At 41.6% G+C, this 24,960-nt stretch overlaps 2 protein-coding genes across 2 annotated transcripts in view; one reads left to right on the forward strand and one right to left on the reverse strand.

Annotated features, from left to right (window-relative positions):
* The window catches only part of DCLRE1B (DNA cross-link repair 1B), a 209,046-nt gene that overhangs the window by 28,438 nt on the left and 155,648 nt on the right, over positions 1-24,960 (reverse strand). The gene's annotated exons all lie outside the window — the stretch shown is intronic.
* AP4B1 (adaptor related protein complex 4 subunit beta 1) overlaps positions 10,861-24,960 on the forward strand; it is a 247,618-nt gene continuing 233,518 nt past the window's right edge. The window contains exons 1-2 of the mRNA XM_068269704.1: positions 10,861-10,905; positions 22,157-22,327. The gene's annotated coding sequence lies outside the window, so the exon portion shown is untranslated. The remainder of the gene's footprint in view (positions 10,906-22,156; positions 22,328-24,960) is intronic.

The following is a 24,960-nucleotide window of genomic DNA, read 5'->3' on the forward strand; positions in this document are numbered from 1 at the left end:
GGTTGTAGGATAAATCCTAAACAAATTCTGGGAGAGCATACAAACTCAATGTGGATAGTGTCCCGGACAAAACTTTAATTGGGGACCAGGCAAGAGTGCTATCTGCTAGGCCACTAGCTTCTCAACGGTGCTGCGATGGCAATGGTCATCTCTTATTTGTGCATGGAGGTAGGCTGGTCACCAACAAGGGAACATAGATAGCTCCATGGCCCAGGGACATTGGTGTCAGCGCAGCTCCAGCATACCGCTCAACATTTTGAGTTAACACCTTTAAGACACGCCCCTGCCACACCTCTAACCATGCCCCCACCAAACCTGCAGTCATGCACACCACAAAAACATCATAATCAAAAGACAGATTTATAAGACAGGCCACACTGGTTCTTTTTACCACCCTTCATTTTCCTTCATATTAACATCTGAAAATAAGAAATATAGCATTTTAAAAGATGGGAACACAGACTGCAGTCAGTTAAATACATTTTTCAGTAGAAAAAAAAACATATATTGACATAAGTCTGTGTATCAGTCTGAAAAGAGGGACAAATGAGTAAGAAAGAGGGACAAAGGTATTTAGTTCCCAAAGAGGGACTGTCCTTCTGAAAAATGGACAGTTGGCACCTATGACTCCATGATGATGACCAGGGTGACCATGCCATGCAGGGGATGGGGGAGAGGTGACTTCTGGGCCAGCCAATTAATAGGGTCTGCCATAAAACTTGTGGTGCAGTTTGGCTAGCCGGTCGACTGGCATACCACAATGAAAGGACTTCACCCATCAGATTAGCCCGATAAACCAGACCTCAGCCCAACATTATTAAACCTATTAAAAGACCTTTTGGGATTAAAGGACTGCAGCCTGATTGTTCAACCACTAAAACAGTGCTAAATATGTTTGAAAATCACAGCTTGCCTTGCCTCTACACAAACACCACTCAGCCACCAGGAAAGTGTGTTTCAGCATTTTAGTTTGCTTGGTTTGCCGGAGTTAGTGATGTGAGGGTAGAGGTTTGTAAAGGGCAGGGGAGTAGCAATAGGGGTTGCAGAGGTTGCGACCGCATCAGGGCCCTCCCTCATCTACAGTATTAGCTCTCTATTGGTCCTGTGCTCATAATAATCACTTCTATAGATACTTTGAATAGTGGTAATCACTAACAAACTTTTCCCCATCCCCTTCTTGCACCTTAGACACTGTAGTTGCCATTGGCAGGTTTTGGTGCGCCGTATAAATTATGTATAGAGTGCTTGGGGGCCCCAATGTAAAACTTGCATCGGAGCCCACAGCTCCTTAGCTACACCACTGGTAAAAGGAGTTGCTAAGTCCTTGATAGAGGTAATGGCATTATGAAAGTGAGTTAAAGCTATCTCAGCGTCAAACAACAACTGTAATCTAGTCAAAACTATGCAATGCCATCAGGTGACAATCTGATATACAAAACTGCCATTGTTAAAGGAAAAATTATGTAAAAAATTACATGTGTATACATACTTATAAGAAGTACATTTCTCCCAGAATAAAATGCACTACAAATTACTTTTTTCCTATGTTACTGTCACTTGTAGTAAGTGTACAGTAAAAATCTGACTAGTACTTCCTGGAAATGATCGATACAACAATGCTAGGTGGCCTCCCTATTAATTCGCACACTATTTTGCCAGTTGGACTGAACAACTGCCATTTACTAGTGCTTTTGTAAATATAAAAAAACATGAGAATCCCCCATGAGGAGATGGACTAGTACAAAACCTTTCAGATCTGTCAGATTTTTACTACCTATTGTAAGAGAAAGTGACATAGGAAAAAAAAAGTAATTTACAGTGCATTTTACATCGGGGCAGATTTATATTTTAAATGTATGCATACACAAGTATTTTGAATTTTACAGTTTTTTCACAATAGTGCTCCTTTATTTTTTTACTTCATATATATAGTTTTAAAAGAATGCATGCAACGGTTCATTTATTCTCAGTGCAGCACGTCCTGTAAACGGTCACTCAGATGTTTGCCATTACTAGTATGGTTATCGACAGCTCAGTCTTCTTACTGATCTATTGATTTGTCTTTTGTGGTCTGTTAACATTTCAATAAATGCACTGAAGTACAATGCATTATGGGAACTGGCTGAGTATGCTTAACCCATTCTGCTTCAGAATGCAATGCCCTATCTACAATCATTATTAGGTACACACCCAATGTTAACTGGTATACTGGCAGGTATCAAAATAGCACACCTACATACTTTGTCATAAGGACACAGCTGCAATGATAAAAGAAATGGCAGGATGCTCTGAAGCATGACATAATCCAACCGCTATCCAAAGTTTGTAGCCAGCCATAGTCACTTAGAACAATGACTTGCAGGCACTATCTTCTGACAACTGAAATATCTGTAAGAAAAACCCTCAATAATTTTTCTCACTCTGGGTTTCAGGGATCATTGATGCTAAAGCTCTGTACACAGGCTAAATGTAAATTGGCTAAGGCAGCTATGTCGAGAATCCAGTGTACAGCAGCCCTCGGCCCCTCTCCACCGATCGGACAAGCAATCCGGTCTAGTGGATCGCTTTAACCAAACTATGGTCGAGAGCATTGTTCTTCCCCACTTACCCAGCTCCCACATGCCGTTACACCCGCGCTCCCCCGTTGGCCCTCTGCCCCATTCATAGCAACAGATACGTACTGATCCCCACCGGGTGACATTCCTTGTACAGGCCTTATTGACAAATGACACTCTAATGGACATCAATTGAGAGGGCCTTAACTGTTTACAGATCTTTATTATATTTGATGTTTTTGATAAATCTAATGTCTTCTAAAAATGTCAAACAATATATGGGTACCTGCAGAGGCAGATGATTAGCATAACAGCCAGGCAAGAAGGAATTTTAGAAAGCGGTCAGAAATATTATTATATTGAGTTCAGGTTTCCATTTATTCATTGGTTGCTGACTCTGTGTTTTAAAGCAGAATGAAACCCAGCATTTCTACTTTGCTCTAATAGATTATTTACAGCATATTATATACACCAGCATTTATTTATTTTTTACTAGAACTGCATTCAAAAGGTTAACACAGGCTTTAGAAGCTTCCCTTCCAGCAGAGCTGGCCGCTTCCGAACTTTACATAATGTTATCTTGTGTTTAATTGGATCAAGTGAGAAATGTAAACAACGCCTTCTCCTACACTGCCAGGTCCCCTGAACAAAGTCAGACAACCTTAAATGCTTTCTGATGCTTTCTTGTTAAGATAGAGGATGAATAAAGCAGCTATAAATAAAATGCAAAGTCAGCTCTCAGAGTAAAATAATTTTACTTTAGGAACGTATAATTTCTAAATGAATAATAATACTTATGCACAAATGCAAATATGATAACCGTATGGCATATAAAAAGTAGGAAAACATGTTTTTATTGAATATTATGTCAGGGTTTTATACCGCTTTAACGGGCATGCAGTCTTAGATAAGAAAATGAAAATGAATGTCAAATCATGGTAGCGTAAGCAGAGGGCATCAAACCACCTATTAATCACCTCCTTGGAAATGCCTTTGTTCTGAGCCCTGAACCAGGTTATCTCCCTGTTCTCTCAAATAAAAGGGATTTCAATAACAGGTCGTGTTTTATGTGATGCGGAGTTTGATGAGAGACATTCAGCTGCTCACGATGTTTCATTCTGAGCAACAGACAGGTCAAGATCATGATGCTTGTCTATCTGCAGCCTTTGTTTGTGTTATATAGCCCTCACTCCATTGTGCATCATTAGATGACTCTATTTGTGTCTTCAGGCAACTGGCTATATATATATATATATATATATATATATATATATATATATATATATATATATATATATATATATATGATCTTCTAAAAAAATTAGCATATTGTGATGAAGTTCATTATTTTCTGTAATCTACTGATAAACATTAGACTTTCATATATTTTAGATTCATTACACACAACTGAAGTAGTTCAGGCCTTTTATTGTTTTAATATTGATGATTTTGGCATACAGCTCATGAAAACCCAAATTCCTATTTCAAAAAATTAGCATATTTCATCCGACCAATAAAAGAAAAAAGTGTTTTTAAAACAAAAAAAGTCAACCTTCAAATAATTATGTTCAGTTATGCACTCAATACTTGGTCGCGAAACCTTTTGCAGAAATGACTGCTTCAATGCGGCGAGGCATGGAGGCAATCAGCCTGTGGCACTGCTCAGGTGTTATGGAGGCCCAGGATGCTTCGATAGTGGCTTTAAGCTCTTTCAGATTGTTGGGTCTTGCGTCTCTCAACCTTCTCTTCACAATATCCCACAGATTTTCTATGGGGTTCAGGTCAGGAGAGTTGGCAGGCCAATTGAGCACAGTAATACCATGGTCAGTAAACCATTTACCAGTGGTTTTGGCACTGTGAGCAGGTGCCAGGTCGTGCTGAAAAATGAAATCTTCATCTCCATAAAGCTTTTCAGCAGATGGAAGCATGAACCCACTTTTGAACCAGAAACAGCGGCAAAAGCGCCTGACCTGGGCTACAGAGAAGCAGCACTGGACTGTTGTTCAGTGGTCCAAAGTACTTTTTTCGGATGAAAGCAACTTTTACATGTCATTCGGAAATCAAGGTGCCAGAGTCTGGAGGAAGACTGGGGAGAGGGAAATGCCAAAATGCCTGAAGTCCAGTGTCAAGTACCCACAGTCAGTGATGGTCTGTGGTGCCATGTCAGCTGCTGGTGTTGGTCCACTGTGTTTTATCAAGGGCAGGGTCAATGCAGCTAGCTATCAGGAGATTTTGGAGCACTTCATGCTTCCATCTGCTGAAAAGCTTTATGGAGATGAAGATTTCATTTTTCAGCACGACCTGGCACCTGCTCACAGTGCCAAAACCACTGGTAAATGGTTTACTGACCATGGTATTACTGTGCTCAATTGGCCTGCCAACTCTCCTGACCTGAACCCCATAGAGAATCTGTGTGATATTGTGAAGAGAAGGTTGAGAGACGCAAGACCCAACACTCTGGATGAGCTTAAGGCCGCTATCGAAGCATCCTGGGCCTCCATAACACCTGAGCAGTGCCACAGGCTGATTGCCTCCATGCCACGCTGCATTGAAGCAGTCATTTCTGCAAAAGGATTCCCGACAAAGTATTGAGTGCATAACTGAACATAATTATTTGAAGGTTGACTTTTTTTTGTTTTAAAAACACTTTTCTTTTATTGGTCGGATGAAATATGCTAATTTTTTGAGATAGGAAATTTGGGTTTTCATGAGCTGTATGCCAAGATCATCAATATTAAAACAATAAAAGGCTTGAACTACTTCAGTTGTGTGTAATGAATCTAAAATATATGAAAGTCTAATGTTTATCAGTACTGTACAGAAAATAATGAACTTTATCCCAATATGCTAATCTATATATATATATATATATATATATATATATATATATATATATATATATATATATATATATATATGTAGATATATCCCACCTAATAATAGGCAAGTGTCCCTGCGTCTGTCCGTGTGTCAGTGCTTTTTAGACAAGACGCAGAGACACTGCCGAGAGCCGGAGGACACGACCGCGGCGGGCGTGCGCATGGCGGGTGCGCAGGGGTGGAGACATGCGCGCGCATGGCGGATTACTGACAGACCTAGCCCATTTTTAAATGGGCTAAGGTCACTAGTATATATACAGTGGGATGCGAACGTTTGGGCAACCTTGTTAATCGTCATGATTTTCGTGTATAAGTCGTTGGTTGTTACGATAAAAAATGTCAGTTAAATATATCATATAGGAGACAAACACAGTGATATTTGAGAAGTGAAATGACGTTTATTGGATTTACAGAAAGTGTGCAATAATTGTTTAAACAAAACGAGGCAGGTGCATACATTTGGGCACCACAAAAAAGAACTGAAATCAATATTTAGTAGATCCTCCTTTTGCAGAAATTACAGCCTCTAAATGTTCCCTGTAGATTCCAATGAGAGTCTGGATTCTGGTTGAAGGTATTTTGGACCATTCCTCTTTACAAAACATCTGTAGTTCATTCAGGTTTGATAGCTTGTGTTCTTTTTCCTCAATACATAACGCCCCTTGTTATGCCCAAATAACTCTAAATTTTAGTTTCATCAGTCCACAGCACCTTATTCCAAAATGAAGCTGGCTTGTCCAAATGTGCTTTAGCATACCTCAAGTGGCTCTGTTTGTGGTGTGGGCGGATAAAAAGTTTCCTCTGCATCACTCTCGCATACAGCATCTCCTTGTGTAAAGTGCGCCGAATGGTTGAACGATGCACAGTGACTCCATATGCAGCAAGATGATGTTGTAGGTCTTTGGTGCTGGTCTGTGGGTTGATTCTGACTGTTCTCACCATTCGTCTCTTCTATCTAGCTGAGCTTTTTCTTGGTCTGCCACTTTGAGCCTTAACTTGAACTGAGCCTGTGGTCTTCCATTTCCTCAATATGTTCCATAACTGTGGAAACAGACAGCTGAAATCTCTTAGACAGCTTTCTGTATCCTTCCCCTAAACCATGATGGCGCACAATCTTTGTCTTCAGGTCATTTGAGAGTTGTTTTGAGACCCCCATGTTGCTACTCTTCAGAGAAAATTAAAAGAGGAGGGAAACTTACAATTGACCCCTTTAAATACTCTTTCTCATAATGGGATTCACCTGTGTATGTAGGTAAGGGGTCTCTGAGCTCACCAAGCCAATTATTTGAGTTCCAATAATTAGTTCTAAATGTTATGCAATCAAGAAAATGACAACAGTGCCCAAATGTATGCACCTGCTCTGACCTTGTATGCTCATTCTGGGACAGTGACTTTAAAGGGAACCTGAAGCAAGGAAAATTATTTAAAATAATCCAATGTTGATGGAATGGATTTGTGTCACTATATCTAATTAAAATGGACTTGGTTCACTGAGTGCGGATCCTCTGGATTCAAATTATTTAAAATAAACACATGATGTAGCTGCAAAAGAATATTACATACTTACCTCACTGTCGATTCCTCACAGAAGCTCACCATTTATTCTTACAGTGATCCCTTCCAGTTCTGACAATATTTTGTCAGAACTGAAATATACCAGTTGCTGTCAGTTATATATCAGCAGCTGTCATTTACAACTGAATGTGCAAGTTAATGTCCATGTTTCCCTATGGCTCACGTGTGTGATATTACAGTTTAACAGTGTGCTGACCAGGAAGCTATTAGGGGGTAATGGCCATTTGTAAAATGGAGGACGGAGAATTCCATTGATCAGGGGACAAATGGCACGCAGGAGACGAGAAAGAGATTGAGTAATAGACTACACAGGAGGTAAGTATGACCTCTGTATGGTTATTTTGACTTTTTATTTTCATTTCAGGTTCTCTTTAAGTGTAGGAGACAAGGCATCAGTGCAGAAGGCATCTGGCAATGCTTATTAGAAAATCAAGATGGGAGTCTCCATATTCCTCACTTCATGTTCTGTTTAAAGAGACACTGAAGCGAAAAAAAATATATGATATAGTGAATTGGTTGTGTACAATGAATAGCTACTAGAAGATTAGCAGCAAAGAAAATATTCTCATATTTTTATTTTCAGGTATATAGTGTGTTTTCTAACATTGCATCATTATCTAATATGTGCAGATTACACAACACTCTGCATTCAAAATGATTCTTTCAGAGCAGTCTGTGAACTAATGACCTCTCCTCTGGCAGATAAAAAGAAAACTGTTTACTTACAGTTGAGATAATAAAAGTCAAAAGACAGCCCTCTCCACGACTTTGAAAGTCGTAGAGATTAATGGCTTTTTTGCATAGAGATAACAACTGGAGTTTCTTAACTCTTCCTGTACTGGAAACAATTAGACTGATGTATCTGATCTTAATGTTTTATTTCTTAGCTGTGCTACACATACAAATCATAATATCATATTTTTTTTTCGCTTCAGTGTCTCTTTAAAGCTTGTATCAAAAGGATGAGAGCCATACATCTGATTATTTTTGATGATACAGCTTAAGTTCTGGTAAAATAAGAGGACTACCAGTCAGAAGACTGAAAGCTCCAGTTCCCAGTTCCCACATGAGATGCCACGTCTGCATGTGTGCTCACCTCTCACATTCCAAACATGCTGACTGCCCTAGAAGAAAGATTAGATTCCCTGTGCTGTGTAATATGTAGATGATGTGTAAGTACTGAAAATACACTCGCTGAAGCAATGTGTGTTTTCCAGTCACAGGCAACAGTTGAAATATCAGAGGTTAAAGTGTACCCGAGGCAATATGTAACATGATGAGATAAACATGTGTATGTACAGTACAAAACATTTAATAACTAGACTGTTTTACTTGTTTTATTTTGCTCCCTGAAATAGTTAATTTCTAGGCATGGAAGTGACATCTTCTGTCTTGCCTGTACCTTGTTGGGAATATAGTAAACATCACTGCTAAGCTAATTACAGCCATAAAACTTTTCTTGGCACAATACAACTTCTGAGGACAGGGACACATCAAAAAGGTCAATAGTTCATGTATTTTTAACTCTGAGACACTTAATAGGCTGTTACTGATTAGAGACAGTAAAACATTCAGGCTACATTCACAGTGGGACGTTGCGGAGCTGCGTCATAAAGTCTTATAACGCAGCTTACCGCACTGCAATGATAATCCTATGGGACGCTCACAGTGCTACGTTAGTGTCACATTATAACAGTTAGCGTTATGGTATTGCACTGCTGCAGCGCGCTACCTCTAAATGCACACGTTACCAGGTACAGGTAAGCATACTTTTCATTGCCTGTATGCTTTATTGTACCTACTGTATGCGACGGTAACACAGCGTTAATGTGTGTTACCACTTTTTTTGGGGGGGGTTCAGTTGTAATGCTGCGTTGTGACTTTAACGTCGCATTACAACGCAACATCCCACTGTGAATAAGCCCTCAACCTTCTTTGTGAATGTTGAAATATAAAAAAGGAGGTACTTAAACCACTTCACCTCCAAGGGTTTTTCCCCTTAAAAACCAGAGCAATTTTCTCCTTCCATTCATGCACCTATAACTTTATTACTACTTATCACAACAAAACAATCTATAGCTTATTTTTTTTTGCCACCAGGCTTTCTTTTGGGCGTACTTTTTGCTAAGAGTTATTTTATTCTAACTGCGTTTTAACGGGAATAATAAGAAAAAAATTTTAAAAAAATATTATTTCTCAGTTTTCGACCATTATAGTTTTAAAATAATACATGCTACCGTAATTAAAACCCACACATTTTATTTGCCCATTTCCCCTGGTTATTGCAACTATTAAAATGTTTCCCTAGTACAATGTATGGCGTCAATATTTTATTTGGAAATAAAGGTGCATTTTTTTCAGTTTTGTGTCCATCACTAATTACAAGCCCATAACTATTTATGTATTTTTTTTAATTGTATAGTGTTATGTTTTTTTTACAAAACAAATTTTGGTATACCTATTGGTGAGTGTGGGAGGTAAGGGGTTACTTTTAAATGTAAAAGAATATTTTCAATAAAAAATTTTTTTTGTACATTTAATTTTACTATTTGGCCACAAGATGTCCTCGTGCATAGCTTCCCTATGCATAGTATTACTACGCAAACAGGAAGTAATGCCTGGACGTGTAAGTATCAGTTTTTGTGAATGATGGCGCCATCTCATTGATGGCCGCGGCCATTTACACAGGGACTTAGCTCAATAATTGGGAACTTTGTTCCCATTCATTGTTCTTCTGTCTAGCAATCGGCAGCGGTAATGAGCGTGGGAGCATGCGGAGGGGCGAGAGCCCTCCCTCAACTTCAGTAGCTCTCTATTGGTCCTGTGCTCATAATAATCACTTCTATAGATACTTTGAATAGTGGTAATCATTAACAAACTGTTTCTCATCCCCTGGATGTGAAGGAAGTTGTCATTAGTGATGGGGGGTTACAAATTAGGACTAAGATAGAACCAGGGGCGTAGCAATAGGGGATGCAGAGGTTGCGACCGCATCAGGCCCTGGGGCTAGAGGGGCCCCGTAGGGCCCTCACTCAACCACACAGTATTAGCTCTCTATTGGTCCTGTGCTCATAATAATCACTTCTATAGATGCTATGAATAGTGGTAATCATTAACAAACTGCTCCCCATTCCTTTCCTGCACCTCTGACACTGTAGTTGCCATTGGCAGTTTTTGTGCGCCGTACCAATTGTTATGTATAGCGTTCTTGGGGGCCCCATTGTAAAACTTGCATCGGGGCCCACAGCTCCTTAGCTACGCCACTGCTTTCACCCCCAGGATCTTGCTGCTGTGCAGATGCCTCCTCTCCTGTTCATTTATAATTCTGCCTATGTCGGGTTACACATCTTGTTATACACCACCTCCTCTTTCTCCTGACCAGACCTAGTAAGTGCATGATATGTCTTGATCCAATTCTCCTAGTTATTCCTCTCTTCCCCCACTTCTTACTTGATGCTTACTACCACGGTTTCTTCCTCTTGGCCTCCTCCTTGGTAACAGACGTTACATGCTATGCTGGTAGCTCTAATTATTGTACTTGCTCAGGAATGGCAAGTGACCCACATAAGACATGTGACCAGAGGTTAATTGCAGTAAGTGCAGCTAGTGTTATAGTGAGTATGCTGTGCATGGGCAAAATGTTTTGCCCCTTTGATTAGAGGTCCTGCGCCAGCTGCCTATGTTTACAGCATATGGCTGCTGACAGAACTAAGGAGCTCCTCTGGAGCTGGGGTACCATTGTCATTTCATAACAATGAGATGGTGATGTCCTGAGCCCATGTCCCATTTATGGTTGCTAGGCAACAAGAAACCTGTTTTATTTTCTTGAAACCTATTGAGATGCAATGTCCTGTTTTTTGAGATATGTGATATGCTGTACAATTGCAAAGACTCAGGTAGGTCCAGAAGATAGGGAATGAGTAAATTTGACTGCCTCTATGCACATATATTACCACAAATTATACATAAAAAAAGAGAATTTTAACAATGGTAAGATTATTTACATAAATCTGATCCCTATCAGGCTGATGAAAAATACAATTGACCATAGCATGTTAAAATATCCTGTTGTAGGTTGACATTTGAATGTCATTGCTAACAGAATAAGTAGTGTATCTGGATCTTAATATGAAATATAAATATAATTGCTGGCCACCTTCTGAAAATGGTAGTTACCTGACTATAGTGGTAATCCTCAGACTGGAATACTTTCTGAATCTGTCAGCTATGCAGATCAGAGTGTCATTTCTGAAGTTCAACCTAACTGTAACACTCTTAAAGAGGAACTCCAGTGAAAATAATGTAATAAAAAAAAGTGCTTAAGTGCTTAATTTTTACAATATTTATGTATAAATGATTTAAGTCAGTGTTTGCCCATTGTAAAATCTTGTAAATCCCTGATTTACATTCTGACATTTATTACATGGTGCCATTTTTACTGTTGGCAGGTGATGTAGCTGCTGCATGTTTTTTTGGCAGTTGGAAACAGCTGTAAACAGCGATTTCCCACAATGCAGCAAGGTTCACAGACAGGAAACTGCCAAGAGTACGTACTTTTCTTGTTTCTTGTGGGAAGGGTTTCACCACAATACCAGCCATACAGCGCCCCCTGATGGTCTTCTTTGTGAAAAGGAATAGATTTCTTATGTAAAAGGGGGTATCAGCTACTGATTGGGATAAAGTTCAATTCTTGGTCGGAGTTTCTCTTTAAGGTCAGAACATCTGATCTGCTTCCTCCAGTTGAGTAATCTATAAACTAATATAGCCAGGAAATCAGTATTACAGCCAAACTAACATTTCAAAGGGGTCAGCCAGGCAGCCTTCATATTTCTCTCATGACAGGTGTACCATAAGTATTGAATTGTTGATGACCCATCAAACTCAGACACGTCTGTATTTAAACAGGAATATGGATAATTCTAACTCATTTGTTGCACTGCCACAATTTACAAATTACCATCCACATTCATATGTAGCAACATTAATATGTGCAGGTCTTATTCAAAGAACTGACCAAATCACATGTTTCATTGGTGTCCATGTCTCTAAAGTACCAAGTAATGAATAAATCATGATACATTTGCAATCTTTGAGGCCCCTTGGACACTGAACGTCTTGCGTCACAACGCGGTACTCTCTCCTGTGGCAGCTCATAGCAAGGGACATGCCAGTCTATGAAGACTTGAATAGTGGATGCGACAGAAGTATCCAAATTGCTGCAGTGCTGTTGCAAAGTCTGCAGCACGGTACCACATGAACCTTGTCTAACCCACGGATCATGGAGTAATACAAGTCAATGGACGATGGGAGCGGGGTACGGCATGCATGTGCGGTCTGACGGGAATCCCAGTGACATACTTTCTGCCCATCAGGGAGTATATCACTGAGCGGAGGGGAGGGAAGGTTCAGGAGGGGTGGTGGCATATGCATCTTGAGACAGACATCTCTGTTTTATCTACTGATACAATTACAATGATAATCATCCCCAGATCTCTCCAGTGTGAATTTTGCCTCTGCACAGGTCGTGTGGTAGAAATTCTTCTGGCAATAAATCTACTATTTTCTTTTTTACTCATGTGGCTTCCAGTTGTAAGGCTATTCGGTAACTCGACATAGGATAGTCCACGGCTGGGTTCCCACTACACAGATCAGATCGGTTTGTTACATTGGGCATCAGTTTCTGAATTGCCACCCGCTCAGTACCTGTTATTGCATTCCTCCACTGCCACTGTTACCATCCATTAGGGTCCCTGCACATTAGAGGAGCTGGTATACTAATTCCAGAGCCCCAACGATGCATCAGGCTCCCACTGGCTAGCAAAAGACCAATGGGGATCCTCCCTGAACACCAGGAAGGATTTTCATTGGTCCACTACTCAGTGAACCAATGTGAATCCTTTCTAGGGAGGGAGGATTCCCATTGGTTTATTGTAAACGAACTGTAGCCTGATGCTTCTGATGGGGCTCTGGGATTGGTATACCTGCTTTTCTAGCATGCAGGGACCCGAATGGGTGTCGTTGTTGGAGGACCCAAATGGATGGTGGCAGGTGAATATTTTAGTTTCAAAAGGGTTTTATTGAAAATTAAGCGTGACTTATAACAGATTATACAAGTTACTTTTGTCCCGATGGGACTGATTTCACAATATTAAGCTAAACAAGGTTTAAACAAAAATGACATGTCTACATGAGCAGTATCAACAAATCAGAATTATAGGTAAAGTTAGTGAATGGCAACAGTGGCCTAGTAGTGCCTGAACTAGACAGATAAAACAGACTGTCTCAAGTTTTGGGTTTCGGCTAATGATAGCCAAGGCTGCCAGGTGTTGGTGAATGGAATGGTTGAGTCATTCACAATAGCATTTAGCCTTTCATTAATCATTATTTCGTTAATGATTTCTTTAGTTTGGGTTATAGAGAGATTTGGTTGGAGCCATTGTCTGGCTAGATGTATTCTGGCTGCCTTGGCTATGTGTTGAGCAAGCCTGTGTTGCGGGTATTTCCAGCCTACCGGTTTATGGCCTAATAGAAGGAGAAAAGGGTCGGGAGGGAGGGACTTTTCCAGGACTGAATTAATAAGAGCCGATACTTGGTCCCAATAGTTGCGTGAAATTGGGCAAAACCACCATGTATGGGCTAGGGTGCCAGTCCTACCGCAGTTTCTAAAGCATTGACTCGATTTAGAAGAGTCATATTGGTGGACCCTTTCAGGAACCTGATAAGTTCGATATAATATTTTAAGGTTGGTTTCTATGTGTGAATAGTAACTACTTCCCTTAGAGAGGGTCAAGCAGCATTTTGTCCAATCCTTTAAGGAGAGGGTTGATTGTAAATCAGATTCCCATTTAACCATAGATGGCAGTTTGGAAGGCGTGAGGGGTTGGGAAAGTATTGAATATAGGTGGGAGATTAGCCCTCCCTCCAAGGGTCTGTGAAGGCACCAGAGTTCGAAGGTAGACCTAGGGGGGGTCACTCGAGGGTGGTGTGGGGAGTGATTTTATAAAGTGGTAGATTTGGATCGCTGAGAAGAACTCTGTATGGGGAAAGTTGATTTTAGATTGGAACTGTGTCCATGTTGGGCATTTATCATCTATCAGGAAATGCTTAAGGAGGAGATAGCCTTTGTTTTTCCACCAACGGAAGGAGTTCCCGTCCAGTCCCGGGGGGAAATCAGGGTTACCAAATAGGGAAGTTAGTTGTGGAGATATTGATTGTAACTTTTTAGTTTTCTTGAGTTTGTTCCATACAGTCAGTGAATGGGTTGATAGTGGTGAAGCGTCTCTAGATTTGGATGGTAGGCCCTTGGTTGACCACATGAGGGCTGGGAGAGAATAAGGTGCTAGTAAGCTGTTTTCGATTTGTGTCCACAATGGGGTGTTATGTTCAGAGAAGAGTTGTGATAGTTGAGCGAGCTGTGAGGCTCTGTAGTAGTTATATAGGTCGGGAACACCTAGGCCTCCTCTGGATCTATTCCAACACATCATTTTTCGCGAGATCCTACTCTTTCTGTTGTACCATATAAATTTAAATATGTGTGATTGCAGGTCTTTCAGTGAATTTTGTGAGATAAATATTGGAAGGGATCGAAATAGGTAGAGAATTTTGGGTAGAAGGGTCATTCGAATGGCGTGTATGCGTCCAGTCCATGATATGGTCGGGGATACCCATTTGCCCAGGTCTGTTTTGAGGGTGTTTGTCATAGGTTTTATATTGAGATCAAATAGTTCTGCAGGGTTGGAAGAAATTTTTATCCCCAGGTAAGTAAGGTATTTTGATTGGAGTTTAACCCCTAGAGAAGATGCCAACGAAGAGGCCACCTCCAGAGAGAGGTTAATTGGTAGCACTTCTGTCTTATTGATGTTAAGTTGTAGGCCCGATAATCGTCCAAATTGCTTAACAAGAGAAAATAGGTTGGGTAGTGAGGTGTGCGGGAAGGTGAGCGTTAAGAGCAGATCGTCAGCGAAGAGATTCGCTTTGTATTCATGTCCAGCTATTTTAATTCCTTGGATGTCAGGGGAGTTGCACATTTTTTCGGCCAAGGGCTCTATTACAAGAGCGAAAAGCGCAGGAGACAGGGGGCAGCCCTGTCGCGTGCCCCTCTGAATCTGCACCACCTCAGGAGAGTCGGTGGGCAGCTTCAGGGTGGCTTTTGGGGAGCAATAAAGACAATTTATGGCTTGTAAGAAGGCTCCCCCTATCCCTGCCTTCCCCAACGCCTCCCTCATGAAGGGCCAATTGATGGTGTCAAAGGCCTTCTCCATGTCCAGGGAGGCCAGAATTGTGGGTGCTTTTTGCTTTTTAGCTACGTGTATAAGATTGATTACTTTTCTAAGGTTGTCTGGGGCTTGGCGTAAGGGACTGAACCCCACTTGGTCCCTGTGTATTAGTGGGCCTAGGACTTTATTTAGCCTCGCAACCAGTATAGATGTAAATAGCTTGTAGTCGAGGTTTAGGAGGGAAATGGGTCTGTAATTTTTTACATCTAAGTGATCTTGCTTTGGTTTGGGAATAACTGTAATTATGGATTGGAGAAATTCCGGGGCTGGGGTTTTGCCGTTTAATATGGAATTAAAGAATTTCATAAGGAAGGGGACCAACGTACGTCCAAACTTTTTGTAGTATATGGCGGTTAGGCCATCGGGTCCGGGAGCCTTCCCATTCTTCAATTTTTTAATTGCATTCTTTACCCTAAAGATCAGTAACTGGAATGTTTAGGGTAGCTGCGCTTTCTAAACGTAGGCGGGGGGTACGGATTGAGCTTAGGAAGTCTCCTATTTCGGGGAGTGCTTTATTATCTTGTGTAGCTGCGTAGAGGGATTTATAGTAATCAGAAAATACTTTATGTATTTTGAGGGGGTCAGATGTAACCGTTCCCTGTTTTGACCTGATTTGAAGGACTTTGTTAATGGATTGGACCTCACGTAGCTTTCTAGCTAGCCAAGAGCTAGGTTTATTATATTGAGAGTATATCTTGGACTTGGTCCATCTAATGGCCTTTTCCACTCTAGTAGATAGGAGAATATTGATTTGGGTTGTAGTGTCCTCAATCTGTTTGAGGGGGAATAAGGTGGGGTTTTGTGCATGTGCATTTTTTAAATGGAATAGTTTGTGCTCTAGTTGGAGCTGCTTTTCTGTTTTAGCTCGCTTGTTTATAGATGCAATTTTGATGAGGTGACCCCGAATGGTAGGCTTGTGTGCTAACCAGAGAATGTCGGGTTTAATGTTATTTATATCATTATCTTTAAAGTAATTTGATAGATGCTCTTCAATATCCAGGACATTCTCGTTATCTGTCAGGAGGGTCTCATTCAACCTCCATGGGGGTCGAGAAATGGGGGTAGACACGGAAGAGCATGCCATCCAAACAACATCATGGTCTGACCATGCTGTTATGGAATGACGTGCAAATATTAGATTTGGTATAAGAGATGCTGAAAGCAGGATAGCGTCTATGCGGGAATAAGAATGATGAGCTTGCGAGTAGAAAGAGTAGCCGCGAGCATTGGGGTTGAACTCTCTCCAAGCATCGACTAGCGTGTAAGGCTTTAGCAGGTCTCTTAATTGCTGTGCTAGGCGCTGATGTCTGAGGGAAGTTGTTTGGTTAGATCTGTCTAGAGTCGGGTTCGGAGATATGTTAAAGTCCCCTGCCCAGATGATTTGGGTGTTATTTAGGTCTGTAATATATGTCAGTATTTTTTTGATGGCCTGGATGGGGGCCTCAGGGGGGGCGTAGAGGTCAGGCAGATGCGAGTATTCTGTATGGAACCTAGGATAAGGACAAATCTACCTTCCTCGTCTGAGATGGATTTTTCAATTTGTAATGGGAGGGAGTCAGCTATTAGGGTGATGACTCCTCTGTGTTTCTTGGCAGCAGTTGAAACATAGAATCTCTGAAAATTTTTATGAAAGTATCTTGGGATGGAATTGTTAGAAAAGTGAGTCTCCTGTATACATATGATGGCAGGACGACATTTTTGATAGTCTATGAATGCTTTTCTCCTTTTTGTAGGTGAATTAAGGCCCTTGGCATTATGGGAAATAATGTTTAGGGAAGCCATTTGATTATGTTAGTATCACTAGGCTGCTTAAGGGTATGCTCAATAAATAAGAGATTCTGAGTGTCAAGCGCTTGCGTTAGAAGACCGTAGGACATGTCAGTAACCAGAAAACAAACAGGGGAGGGGAAACAGATAAAACAGAACTTATGAAGGTGTAGGACAGAACAAGCTGGGTGAGTTTCAGCTTGATTAGAGTAAAAAAACGCTCCTAGAGGCAAAAGGCACAGCTGGGGATAATACAGGACCAGCGGTGCAGATTGTCATAGTGAGGCAGCACTTAAATCCAGAGTCTGCTTAAACCTTGCATACGGTATCTAAATATAAATTTGCTATAAACTGCAGCTAATGAAACATCGTAAACTATCAAAGATGTATATATGAAGGGGGGGATGGGTGACACGGCATAGAGCTATGTAAACCTATAACGGAGTAAAACAGGGTAATCAACATTCAACATGAATTATACAGTTTTCAGCAAGTGTGATCCAGTGAGTGTCCATGTGCCATGGCGGTCTAAGGGACCAGCGGTTGGACATCCGTGTAGCCTGTAGAGGAAATGCCAAAGTTCAGCGTTAGGCCCCCATGTGCGATCAATGTCTTTAGGGCATGCGGTCAGCGTCATCTGGTTAGGAGTGAGCTGATTATAGGATGGTCGGGGACTGAAGTGGGATTAAAGCAAGTGGGGCATGTGGCTTGGCTATAGGTGTGCGGCTAAGCAAATGGAGTGTCACAGCATAGCTCTCTAGGACAGTAGGGATGTGGAAGTCCACCAATGTTCCATGAATAAACTAGGAGAGATTGTTGTGGGCCCAGATATAGGGGACAGGGTGTGCAGTCCCCCCATGGTGGATAAAGTACTTACTGCCGGAGGAGAAGGGTATTCGCCTTTAGTTCAGGCATCTCTCGTCTGGGATGGTCGGGAGCGCGGCGCCTTTGTAGACCAGACCTTCGTTGGCCTGGGGGCCTTCTGTGGAAGAGGGGCAAGTGTCATAGGCTCAATCGGGATTCCCACCGATTCCAAATGCTTGCGGCTTTCTTCCAGTGAGCAGCAGGAAAACTCCCTACCGCTGTGCAGGAACGACAGGGAGAAGGGGAAACCCCATCTATAGCGGATCTCTGCTTTTTGTAAGGATAGGGTAATAGGTTGAAGGAGTCGTCTCCGCTGTATCGTTATCGGAGCCAAGTCAGCGAAAAGTTGGAAGCCGTCCGGGGCCCCTGGAAGCGGCGTAAGGTTCCGAGCCGCCCGCAGGATCAGGTCGCGGACTTCCTCATAGTGTAGTTTGAGGACCACGTCCCTGGGCAAGTCAGGGTTACGTGGCTTGTTCAGGGCGCGATGAATCTGGATCATGCGGAATTGTGAGTGGTCTTCTTGTGGCAGGAGGGCCTTAAAGATGGCGAGTGCTGCGGCCGGGAGATCCGTGGTTGTCTCTGGGAGACCCCGAATCCTGAGGTTTGCACGACGGTTGCGGTTCTCGAGGTCCTCCAACTTTAATTCCATGCTGTCTAGCTTGGTGGCTTGGTCATCCATTTGTGCCTTGTCCTCGGCCAGGGCAACGGTAATAGCGTCTGTCTGCTTTTCCAGATCTGCGACCCGACCTTCGATCTCCCGTAGCTGGAGCGAGATATCGCGAACCGCTTCCTTCAGCTCAGCCCTGAAGACTCTCTGGATGTTTCAGATAAGGTCTTCCTGGTTTGCGGATGAAGATGGAGGGGAGCCCTGGTTCTTTTTCTCCTTGCTTTTGGGAGGTGAGCGTTGCACTGGAGAGGCTGGGCCTTGTTGTTCTGCGTCTTGCTGAGCCTCCGCCATCTTGAGGGTAGTGGCGCATGTGGAAACCGGGGAGGTCCGCGGTGTGTTTGCTGTGGTGGAGTCCGGGAAGTTGTTTTTCTTGTTTTTATTCCTCCTGGACATGTCACCAGACCTGGAGGTAGGGTTTGAGGCGATGTTGTGCTCGAAATGAGGTACTTTTAAGGCAGGTTATGCAGGTCCGGAGCAGAGCGGCTGGGGATCACATCCACACCAGTCAGCGCCGCGCATGCGCCTCCGGCAGGTGAATATTTTGCAAAATGTACATGGCGAGAATTAACTCTGTCCATTCTCATATTGATTCTGTTGGACTCTGTCACCATCCACTTCATTAGGCCAATCCAGAAAAGTCGTATGGGACCAAAACTTGCATTCCATTAACCACAACAGCCAGAATGGATCCGTTATAAACGGACTGATGTGAACAGATCCTGTTGCTTTGCATAGAATCCATTTGCATTCATTGGGATCCATTCCGTTCATTTTTTTACTGCCAGTGTAAACCCAGCCTAAGATAAAAGTAGTCTCCTGGTTTGGACGAATGGCAATATTATATCTGTATCTGAGGTCATTCTTCTGAAATCTAATCCATCAAGAAATTCCTCTCTGTGTGAAAAATTAGAGTGTCACAGAGCACTCCTCTTTTTTTAAGTGTTTTAAGTATTTTAAGTTTAACTATAATAATCTAATTTATAAAGGAAAATATAACAAAATAAAAATGAAACTTTGGTTCAAAGCTATAATGCTGTCATCTATGCTATTTACATGCATTGCCTTTATGAGTCAGTCTTTAAAAACAGCTTTACAGTTAGGTGTAACTCAAACTGCATCTCAAACTGTAGAGCATAAATTAATGAGACATGTCTCTTGTCAGCATATATAAATAACCAGCTTATAGCACTTCTGTCTCTGTTACCTAGTAAAATCATAGCACATTCGGCAATGTGAAAAAGCATTAGCTCTTCTTCCCCTATTTTTGCATATTTCTTGTTTTCTAGGGTTTCTAGTCTTCAAACAAATAAATACATATTGGGCACAATCCAATTCACCTTTTCTCTGAAGTTTTCTCCTAGGTCAGGAGTGTCCAAACTTTTAAGGCCACGTGCAATATAGCCATTCTTGTGAGTGCTAGGGGGCAGAACTAGTGAAATTAAGCACAATTATGCTGATGACCATTAGGTACACTATGCGTTTTGTCACCTAGTGACTTATCAGGGGCATTATACTGGAATGTTGGGGTATTGAAGAGTTGCTGACTTGGACTGTAAGCTGTGATCCCCTTCTTTATGCTCCGTCTACACGGAGCGATCCGGCGGCTCGATTAGCCACGGATCGCCTCTTCCGTATCCCCGCGCGTGCCGTGTTCCCGCTCGCCCGCGCGTGCGTCGGATTCGATTCACCCTCATCCCCGCCGGCACTGCTTATCTTCCACTCGATTCCCTTCCATTGTCCGCTCGTGGGGAACGAGCAGGGAATCGGCGGTGGCAAGATCGGACCTGTCGGATCTTATCAATTGAGCCGCATCAGCGGCTCGATTGATAAGACACATCGGAGCGTCATCTACGCGTATAGACCCAGCTTAAGTGTACAGTCTTTTCTGTCCATTAGAGTGCAGTTTTCTTTTTGCTTTTGATCACATGAGATAGGACATGGGCATAGTCAACAATAATGTCAGAGATGAGAATTCAGTCTGGTTGTCTGACTTCTGCCGGACACAGTGCACTTGAACTCAGGTGCTCTTGAGCAAGAAAAGCTCTGAGTGTTTGATAATGTCTGTTGTAAAATTTTGCATTTACTTTGGATAATGTAATACCAACAGTCAATCATAATGGTAGTGTGGATGCTTTACTGCTTAAATATCTAGTCTAAGTAAGTCTATACTTACTTATGTTTAAGCAAAAAAATAATTCATGCAACTGTAAAGTATCTCTATAAAGGCAGGTAGCAGGTTGGCATACAATGTGACCTTACCACCCTGTCAACTTCCAAAAACAGGGGTATATGATTCCCTGCAATTTATGGCCACGTTGTTTAGCTCCCCCCAGGAGCCTGACAAGAGGCAGTTTCAGTAGAAGCATGGGCCGCGCTGCTTCACATAAGGCAATGCAAAGTACTGAGTCGTTCACCTGGGATATAGCATCCCACATTTGGAGGACAAAGAACAGCAGCTCTCATGTCAATGCTAGGTAAAGATAGAAATATGGTATTAGACTTGCCTTTAACTTTATAAGCAGCAGCCTAGGAATATTTAGAAGGGGGAGTGGTATGGTCTATAGTGATTTTTTTTTTGTCCTGGCAATCCACTTAGTATTTTAGGCTAGCTTTGTCAAAAGGCCTGACCAAAACAGAAGAGAAATGCTGTGACATGATTTTTTATGCATAGACTGCTTGTTTTAGATTATAAAACAAGCAGTCTATGCATAAAAAAAATTAGGTAAAGCAGCTATCATGCTGATACGTGATGAGGTAACGTACAAGTGTATACACAAACAGTAGTACGTAAGGCGTAGTCAGAATCAGGCCGTAGTCGTACACAAAGTTAGAGGTATCGAGGTACAGAGTAGCAGGGCAATATCGTAGTTAATAAACAGGCAGGGTCATACACAAGTCAGATGTCAGTCGTATTGTAAGGATCAGGCAATAACGAAGTCAGGGACAGGCCAAGTTGAACACGTGTATCAGATGGCAGTGGTACAGAAGGATGAGACAAGAGCGAGGTCAAGAGGCAGGCAAACGTCGGTACACAGATAAATATACAATAAGATGTTACTTCAATATATTACGATAATATATAATATAACTACAAAATACAAGACTGACTAACTAGAGTACATATACAGTATATTGTGCGTCTACACAATATATTAATGTAGCTCTCGCGTCTCACTAGCTAGGCCAAGAACCAGCGAACTGATTAGTATCAAGGCCAACGAGCAAGTGAATACTCTGGCCTTAAATACCCAGGAGCAGAGTACAATTCTAGCCCCCAGAAATGACAGCACCTCCTGCAAAAAGGTGTCAGCTGATGACATCACCGCTGATACCCCATCAGACACGCCTCCTCAGCCTATAGAGACAGCTCTGAGCTGCGCGCATCCTGCCAGAACCAACACGCCGACCCACATCTATAGGGGAGGCGGGGATGCCATCATTCTGATTCACGTCTACAGGGAAGACGGATTCAAGTATACAGCTCTGTACGCTTGCCATGGTTGTTCTTGGATATGTCCATAATAAAGGATTTACGTTTTACTGACAAGTACGGACCTCTCCTCTTCTTCCTAGTACTTTGGATTTGCTGCCCAGGTCGAGCACTGCAGTTAAGAGTGGTGGAGTAGAGCGGTGTTCACCTTGTCCTGTATACAGGGAAGCCGGAGATGCCTTTGATCAAAGAGGAAGAGGAAGCTTGCTCCAGCTGCTCCAAACTATCAGAGCAGCTTGCAGAGACCACACCAGGTAAGTTTGTTACAGCAGCACTGAAGAGTGTACTAAAAGAAACTCAATCAAGAAGGTTGCACATAATTCTCACATTGTTCTATACACCCTGTGAAGGAATTAGTAAATACATTCTTGTAAAATCAGCTCATTATTTATTATAGTCAAACATACACAAATTGCAATTATTAAACACCAGATGTATTCCACAATGTTTAAAACATTGTAACTAAACAGGAAGCTGGCACTGCTAGCAATGAGAGTAACTGACCTTTAAACAGTATCATTACGGTTTCCATTATAATTTACTCTGTGATGATCAGCGAAGGGAAGCTGGCATCAAACACATGCCATGACCCCTTAAATGTCATGTTACATTGCTGCGTAATTGTCCTGCCCAAATAAGGATGAACTGTCATGTGACAGGTTAAGTTAAAACAATCTCTTTGTATAGCATAGGCAATAATTCATTAAGAGATTATTATCAAGAAAAAGGGACATACATCAATGTAGTAAGAGACAAAAGGAAGCTTTATGGTAAAATTGCATTTCACTTCAAAAGACTTCAGGGGACATCATGGCTGAAAGGTTGTCTTGTTGAGCAGCTCTCGAGAGAAGGTTTTGGGAATTATTGACCTTTCCGGATAACGTGAACATTTTTAAGCTTCGTTGCCAAACAAATGGGGGTTTTGGGATCTTTATTGAGTTGGCTGTTTAACTGTTTAAATCATGTGTCACGGTGGTGTGTTATGGGAATGCAAGCTTTGATGATCTCCTGTGCCAAGTGTATCTCATTACATCTGAACAGAACATGCTTCACTAATTTCTGCTAACTCATTTCCTTTTGCAGCAATTAAAGAATGTTTGTGTATATTTATAATCGGGTAGGTGGTATATTACAAGGTGATTGCCACTGCCCCTTTATGAATAAGATTCAATGTTATTTATACAGTTGGTGGCTATAGACAGGTTGACAGATGATACTATTGTTTTCTATAAAAAAAATCGTTATGCAACACCCAGAAAGAAATGACGGTGTGATATAATCGTCTCACACACTGTACTGAGGAGTGGCAGAAGTACAATGTCCTTTGGATTTTTATGTTTATGTAATGTCATGGAAAAAGCTGTTACATTAATGTGTAACTCCTGGCAAGCTGCTAAGTACACAAAATACTAATATGTGGGTGCTATGGCTTCTGAAAGTATTGTAATTATAGCTCTGTTCTCCTAGTCTTGTGATTAACACAGCACTGCCAGAAAAACTGCACCAGTAGGTGACACTACTTTTTCCTATTTAAAGGGGAACTTCAGCCTAAACAAACATACTGTCATTAAGTTACATTAGTTATGTTAATTACAATAGATAGATAATATAATCTCTTACCCACCCCATTTTAAAAGAACAGGCAAATGTTTGTGATTCATGGGGGCTGCCATCTTTGTCATGGGGGCAGCCATCTTTTTGGTTGAAAGGAGGTGACAGGGAGCAGGAGACACAGTTCCAACTGTCCTGTGTCCTGATCACCCCCCCCCAGCTGCACGTGCTAGGCTTCAAAATGTCAAATTCAAAATGTAAAAAAAAAAATTGCACCAAAACAGCAGAACGAGAACAAAAACATCAGAAATCCCATCATGCTTTGCACAGCATTAGGGGAAAAATGCCCGGGCAGTTTTTTTCTGTGCAGCTAAAAATAAGGCTTGTATAAAAGAAAAAAAGTTCTGATGCTGTGAAACAGTTAAAGAAACACCTGGAGGTTCACTTTAAGCTTTGCACAAGACCACTGCCACCTGCTTCAGATATAGCTACTATATGTTGAAATCTACCCTTTTTATTTGGGAGCCTTGTATTTTTACAATGTTCGGATAATTGAATATGCTTTTACTCTAAATCCAATCATCTGCCACACACACAAAAAGAACCAGCATCATTTCATTATTTTTCTGTTATATTACTATGCCCAAGATATGCCCTCTTTCTGAAAAGGTAGCATGACTTTTAATATGACGTTGCCCTTTATACACAGTATGTTAGGGTACCTAGCACTGTTGGAATTTGCAGAAGATAGTTGGTACTTGGTAGCTCTGGAAGGTTTTTGACCTTTGCATATAGAAGATAGTTCCCCTTGGAGTAAAGTGGATTAAAATCTTCAGAATGAACCCTTTTCAAAATTGGGCAAGAAGCACATCAGTACCCCTTATTTTACCAATATTCTTCTAGTGGCTTCACCTGGGATCCAAATTACCACATACAGCATACATGGCTGGCTGGCTCTTCTAGCTCTATTCTCAACCTGATGGTGCAAACTTATCATCATTACTCATATGAGGTAGTCAAGAAGTTTCTGGGAGGGGGCGTCAGTCTTTCACAATGAGCTCACATAACTTGACTCCTCCCATCTCTTCCCATTTCTGAGAGATTAAATCTTTCTGGCAAAAACTCCAGCACTCAGTGTTTAGAAAAGCATTTAACACTTTCCACACTCTCTACAGTGTCTTCATAAAAGGGTTAAAAATAATCAGTGAGAAAAAGTTTCTTGTTATTGCAAAGCAGGTTTATAAGAAGTACACATCATTTTTATAAACACACTGGAGGTGCGGGGATGGTTCAGTGCTTTACTGCACTTGGAGTGGGGAGGAACTGTAGCTGCAGT

This window comes from Hyperolius riggenbachi, chromosome 2 (genome assembly GCF_040937935.1).
Source record: "Hyperolius riggenbachi isolate aHypRig1 chromosome 2, aHypRig1.pri, whole genome shotgun sequence".
Lineage (NCBI taxonomy): Eukaryota > Metazoa > Chordata > Amphibia > Anura > Hyperoliidae > Hyperolius > Hyperolius riggenbachi.